This window comes from Podarcis bocagei, assembly GCF_964188305.1.
Source record: "Podarcis bocagei genome assembly, chromosome: 18".
NCBI classification, from domain to species: domain Eukaryota; kingdom Metazoa; phylum Chordata; class Lepidosauria; order Squamata; family Lacertidae; genus Podarcis; species Podarcis bocagei.
Window position 1 is genome coordinate 5035520 of NC_138144.1, and position 5784 is coordinate 5041303.

Here is a 5784-nt window from a genome sequence, read left to right on the forward strand (position 1 = left end):
CCGATGGTTTATATTTGAGACGCTTGTTCTTTGAGCTGAACACAGAGCCACACATCAATATATGCTGCGCATGGGCTGATAAAAGCTTTTCCCACCCCCCCGGCCTCGCCCACAAAAACCGATTCTAACCCCGTTTAAATTAATCATTCGCAGCACTCTTGCAAATACTGCAATTTGCTACTTAAAAGGCATCGTCTAGATGAAAAATTAATCACCCTAAATGATAGATGGGCTGGCCTCCTTGGCTGCAGGCGCTCTCTCTCTCTCTCTCTCTCTCTCTCTCTCTCTCTCTCTCTCTGTGTGTGTGTGTGTGTGTGTGTGTGTGTGTGTGTGTGTGAGAGAGAGAGAGAGAGAGAGAGAGAGAGAGAGAGAGAGAGACTATACTTCTCGGTCCCTGTAACTAGCAGTTTGAAAGCACATAAAAAGTGCAAGTAGATAAATAGGTACCGCTCCAGCGGGAAGGTAAACGGCGTTTCCGTGCGTTGCTCTGGTTCGCCAGAAGCGGCTTTGTCATGCTGACCACATGACCCGGAAGCCGTACGCCGGCTCCCTCGGACAATAAAGCGAGATGAGCGCGCAACCCCAGAGTCATCCGCAACTGGACCTAAGGGTCAGGGGTACATTTACTTTACCTCCCTGCACCAATTCTTCATCTCAGTTCCCTCTTCCTCGTAAGCTGTGTGTGCCGCTGTTGAGACACGGAGAAGGACATCATCTGTTCAGCCATTAAGCTTGGAGATTAAGGGAGATTGCAGTTTGCAGAAAGAAAACCAGACGTGTTGCGTGCAAAGACTGTTGCTCCACCTAGCTTAGCTATGCCTGCACGGACTGGCAGCAGCTCTGCAGTTTCAGGCAGGGGACCTGCGCGGCCGACACCGGGGATTGAACAGACAACCTTCGGCATGCCAAGCAAAGACTCTGCCCCCCCCAACTGCAGCCCTTCATTGCAATCGGTGGAAGAGGTTTGTTAAAATTCAACAGTGCCCTCTTGTGCACCAAAGGTGTGCCTACATCTCGGCCGAAAAGGAATCTTGCAAGAGAGCAACTCTCCAGCTTTTAAGAGAGCCAGTGGGAGGAGCCCCTCCTCAAATAAAAAGCTTCATTCACTTTCTCCACAACATACCGTATTGGCCTGCATATAAGCCCCACTTTCTTTTCCCAAAAAGGTAACGTAAAGGTAAAGGGACCCCTGACCATTAGGTCCCGTCGTGGCAGACTCTGGGGTTGCGGCGCTCAACTCGCTTTATTGGCCGAGGGAGCCAGCGTACAGCTTCCGGGTCATGTGGCCAGCAGGACTAAGCCGCTTCTGGCGAACCAGAGCAGTGCATGGAAACGCCGCTTACCTTCCCGCCGGAGTGGTACCTATTTATCTCCTTGCACTTTAACGTGCTTTTGAACTGCTAGGTTGGCAGGAGCAGGGACCGAGCAACGGGAGCTCACCCTGTCATTGCGGGGATTCGAACCGCCGACCTTCTGATCGGCAAGTCCTAGGCTCTGCGGTTTAACCCACAGCGCCAAGTGCGGCTTAAATTCACGACCCTACAAAAACAGGCTTTTACGATATTGCTGCTGAAACAGACACAGTCGTACCTCGGGTTACAGACACTTCAGGTTGCACGTTTTCAGGTTACGGATGCACCGAAACCTGGAAGTACCTGAGCGTCCACTATACGGTAAAATGGAAGGGGTGCGAGTGCCTGTGGAATTTTAAGAGAGTGGCTTATATTTGGGTATTCTCTCTCCCCTCCCCATGAATTTTAAAGGTACGGCTTATATTTGGGCCAATACGGTAACGCAATTATGACACCTGTATCAACTCACCTTGAACACCTCCCTCGTCCTCTCAGAATGGCAATGGTGCCCGCCCCCTTACTCCGCTTTTCCCTAAATTGGGGTTTCCCAAACTTGGGTCTCCAGCTGAACTACCACTCCCATCATCCCCAGCTCGCAGGAGCAGTGGCCAGGGATGATGGGCATTGTAGTCTATAAACACTGCTGGAGACCAAACCGTGGCTAACAGGAAAGTGTTTCCTAACAGGGAAACAGCCCCAGCCCTTCTTGATCCTTTTGTTAGCTCTTAAAAGTGAAATAAGGCCTCGTTTCCAGGCCAGACCTCACCTGGAGTTTCCAGGTCAGACCTCACCTGGAGTACTGTGTCCAGTTCTGGGCACCACAGTTCAAGAAGGACACTGACAAACTGGAACGTGTCCAGAGGAGGGCAACCAAAATGGTCAAAGGCCTGGAAACGATGCCTTATGAGGAACGGCTAAGGGAGCTGGGCATGTTTAGCCTGGAGAAGAGGAGGTTAAGGGGTGATATGATAGCCATGTTCAAATATATGAAAGGATGTCACATAGAGGAGGGAGAAAGGTTGTTTTCTGCTGCTCCAGAGAAGCGGACACGGAGCAATGGATTCAAACTACAAGAAAGAAGATTCCACCTAAACATTAGGAAGAACCTCCTGACAGTAAGAGCTGTTTGACAGTGGAATTTGCTGCCAAGGAGTGTGGTGGAGTCTCCTCCTTTGGAGGTCTTTAAGCAGAGGCTTGACAACCATATGTCAGGAGTGCTCTGATGGTGTTTCCTGCTTGGCAGGGGGTTGGACTCGATGGCCCTTGTGGTCTCTTCCAACTCTATGATTCTATGATGGCAATGAAAACACTAAACCACAACTTTTAAGTTTGGGTTTCCTCCCGTTCTTGACTTAGGCTTCTCAGCGGCTCGGCAAAACATCTCAGGGGTGAGAGAGTCATGCAAAGTGTGGCTAAAGGGTGAGTGTGATCACACTTTACGCAAAACCCATAGTTAGAACTAGGAGCAGATCTACTAGGAAACTATACATGAAGCCAAAGTTCCACTCTGGGATCAGTCCACATTGTTGACTTAAAAGGTGCCTCATGTACAGAACAATTGCCTAATTTTCATCCACCGCTGGAGGTTTCTAAGCAAGGCTGTTCTAGCTGAGATTCCTTCATTGCAGAGGGCTGGACGAGATGACTCTTAGAATCCCTTTGTTATGAGAATTTTAAGATCTAAGATATAAAATACCGTGTTTTTTGCTCTATAAGACTCACTTTCCCCCTCCTAAAAAGTAAGGGGAAATGTGTGTGCGTCTTATGGAGTGAATGCAGGCTGCGCAGCTATCCCAGAAGCCAGAACAGCAAGAGGGATTGCTGCTTTCACTGCGCAGCGATCCCTCTTGCTGCTCTGGCTTCTGAGATTCAGAATATTTTTTTTCTTGTTTTCCTCCTCCAAAAACTAGGTGCGTCTTAAGAGTGAAAAAGATGGTAAATGCTCATAAATGTACCAGGCAAACACATACATAAATATATAAACCACGTGTGTGAAACAGTACAGGAAAACAGTCCTAAAGCCATTCTGACTCTTTCAGTGACCTCAAATATTCCTCTGCAGTTTGGAAGGGAATGGGAAAAGCCTCCCCATTGTCTCTGTGCTCACAAATCCTGCCTTAAGGGCACATTTGTGTATGGATTGGGTGAGCCTGTGACCTGGACTCAGGCATTAAGTATTTATCATCAGAATTTGTTTTTTAAAAATTCCTTCCAGTAGCACCTTAAAGGTAAAGGTACCCCTGCCCGTACGGGCCAGTCGTGTCCGACTCTAGGGTTGTGCGCCCATCCTTCCCGCTATAAAGCAGTACCTATTTATCTACTTGCACTTAAGAGTGCTTTCGAACTGCTAGGTGGGCAGGAGCTGGGACCGAACGATGGGAGCTCACCCCGCCGCGGGGATTCGAACCGCCGACCATACGATCGGCAAGTCCTAGGCGCTGAGGTTTTACCCACAGCGCAACCGCATCCCTTTTAGTAGCACCTTAGAGACCAACTAAGTTTGTTATTGGTATGAGCTTTCATGTGCATGCACAGTTCTTCACGAAAGCTCATACCAATATCAAACTTAGCTGGTCTCTAAGGTGCTACTTTTTGAATTCTGGTGCTGGAGGAGACTCTGGAGAGTCCCATGGACTGCAAGAAGATCAAACCTCTCCATTCTGAAGGAAATCAGCCCTGAGTGCTCACTGGAAGGACAGATCCTGAAGCTGAGGCTCCAAGACTTTGGCCACCTCATGAGAAGAGAAGACTCCCTGGAAAAGACCCTGATGCTGGGAAAGATGGAGGACACAAGGAGAAGGGGACGACAGAGGATGAGATGGTTGGACAGCGTTCTCGAAGCTAGTAACATGAGTCTGACCAAACTGCGGGAGGCAGTGGAAGACAGGAGTGCCTGGCATGCTCTGGTCCAGGGGGTCACGAAGAGGCGGACACGACTAAACGGCTAAACAACAACAACAACAACAAGGTGCTACTGGAAGGAATTTTTTTAATTTTTGTTTCGACTACGGCAGACCAACACGGCTACCTGCCTGTAACTATCATCACCATAGAATGGCCAGGCTGCCCAGGTAAACCCATTAACAGGTTTCCTGCCAGACAGAATTCTGCTGTAGACTGCCCCCTTCTGTGACCTATGTATGATGTTTTGAGGGGTGGTCTTGAGCTACAGGGTGGCAGTTTCAAAAGTCTATTGTAATGGGAATTGGGGTTGCTTGTGCGTAAACTGCAAACTGCTCCAAGCTAGTCATATAGCTAAAACTTTCCCTGGTTTGACAGCCCTTGCAACGCGTCTGTCTTAGTCACTGGCAGAATCTTTGAGTGGGCGTCTTCTAAATTTCTTCCAACATAGAAATTATTTGACGCAGAGTCTCCTGCTAGATTCTCTGCACGGAAGCCTTCTGCGCAGCGTGGGCGTGCCAAGCGGAGGTCCTGTGCTCTCTCCGCTGATTTCACTGGAAGAGTCTCGGAGCCTCCCCTCCGAAGTATTCTCCGCCTCCCCTTTCTCCCTGGTGTCCCCTGGATTTCCTTCCCCTGCGGAAGCTCTCTCTCCTTGCTAGTTCCCTCCCCTGCATCATTGGAGCGTCTTACCTCTCCTCTGATGGCAGTTCCCTGACATCTATATAAGAGCTTGCGCACCAATGTTCTGGGTTCGTCTCCTCCCTGTTGCCTGGGGGTTGAGCACCCAGCTGCAACAGTTTAATAAAGATCATGCCAACTAGCTGTTTTGCTTCTCAATATTCTCTGGTCCCATCACCCCTAGCTAGCATGACCGGTGGTCAGGGATGATGGAAATTGTAGTCCAAAAACAGAGACTCGAGTTGGCGAAACCCCGGTTCCAAGGGTTAGTGATTCTTTTCGGGTGGAAAATTATTTGGAACCCAAGCACTGCAAACCCGGAAGTTAGTGTTCCGGTTTGCGGACATTTTTCGGAAGCTGAACGTGCTCCATTTTGAGTGTTACACTTCTGTTTTGATTGTTTCACCGAGGTCTGTCTGGTTTTGCCATTTATTTTGCGTTTTTGTGGCTCTTTTTGTTTTGTTTTTGGGACTGTGTTGAAGCCAGTTCAGCTACTGATTGATTGATTGCGTGACTGCAGTTTATTGCTTTCATTTTAGGGACCAATGGTCTCGTTAGATAGGAAAATTCATGTTCAATTGCTGTTTTAGGAGTTGTTTTTAAAAGTCTGGAACGGATTAATCCGTTCTGCATTACTTTCTATGGGAAAGCGCACCTTGGTTTTAGAACGCTTTGGTTTTGGAACGGACCTCAGGACGGATTCAAGTTTGAGAACCACTGCATTCCTTTCGAACTCTCGCCTGTCCGGCTGCCCGCCAAGCCTCCATTTCAAATGGAAGCAGTAGTTTTGTGAAACAAAATTCTTCCCGCGAGACACCAAAGAACGGATGCAGATCTCATAACCTCGCAAAGG

General features: G+C 48.7%; 1 long non-coding RNA gene across 1 annotated transcript in view; it reads left to right on the forward strand.

The window, feature by feature from the left end:
* LOC308577806 overlaps positions 1-5784 on the forward strand; it is a 43734-nt gene that overhangs the window by 22765 nt on the left and 15185 nt on the right. The window lies entirely within an intron of this gene.